We start from the raw sequence: 787 nt of genomic DNA, 5'->3' as shown, positions 1-787 counted from the left end.
TGCTGACTCTCAGAGAGTCGCCGAGCCAGAACCTGCCTGGATAATGCATTGCGGGCGTTTGAGGAGTAGCACGGTGACCCTTGCCTGAGCCCCTGAATAAAACGCATTGCACATCATCGGAGTGTGCTTAAATAAGTCTGCTGGGTTGTTGGTTATAGCTGTATTGGTCTGAGGACATAGGCAGGCAAGGGTCTTTGGAGTGGATGTGAGCTCTTTTATTAGACCAACTCATCTTTTATTGGTCTGATAAAAGATATCACATCTACTCAAAGAACCTTGCCTTCAAATAAGTCCGGATACTTCTTTGTGTGGGCAGTGGCAGCTTTTTGCGCCAGTGCAGGAGGGAAGTATGTAGCGGTGCTGAGAATCCATGCAAATAGAGCTGTGCTGGGGTCTTTGGGTTGAAATCATGGCTATGGGAGACGGGAACCTTTGTTTTCTGGACAGGTGTAGAGCCAGGACCACTGATTACAGGTTGTTGCACCCTGGTGCACGTAGCCCAGCCGACCCCCTTTCCTGACCTGGCCCTGTTCTTTCTTTCTTTCCCCAGTGATGGCGTGCCAGGCTGGCACGTCCCCCCTGTGAGCCGTGCGGGGTGATGAGGAGGTTTGCTGGCTGCTGAGTGCTGCGCCCCAGCCGTTTCTCCCAGGCCCAGGAGCGCCCCTCGATCCACTAGAGAGAGCCCAGAACACGATGAACAAATTGAACTTCCATAATAACAGAGTCATGCAGGACCGCCGCAGCGTTTGCATCTTCCTCCCCAACGACGACTCCCTCAACATCATTA

General features: G+C 52.6%; 1 protein-coding gene across 1 annotated transcript in view; it reads left to right on the top strand.

Moving 5' to 3' along the window:
* The first annotated feature begins 246 nt into the window (after positions 1–246).
* FRMD6 (FERM domain containing 6) overlaps positions 247–787 on the top strand; it is a 47,133-nt gene continuing 46,592 nt past the window's right edge. The window contains exon 1 of the mRNA XM_019518352.1: positions 247–663. The gene's annotated coding sequence lies outside the window, so the exon portion shown is untranslated. The remainder of the gene's footprint in view (positions 664–787) is intronic.

This window comes from Gavialis gangeticus, unplaced genomic scaffold (genome assembly GCF_001723915.1).
Source record: "Gavialis gangeticus isolate Ggan-Ray unplaced genomic scaffold, GavGan_comp1, whole genome shotgun sequence".
Taxonomy (NCBI): Eukaryota; Metazoa; Chordata; order Crocodylia; family Gavialidae; genus Gavialis; species Gavialis gangeticus.
Note: the sequence above shows the minus strand (reverse complement) of the source record. Positions and strands in the feature narration are given on the sequence as shown.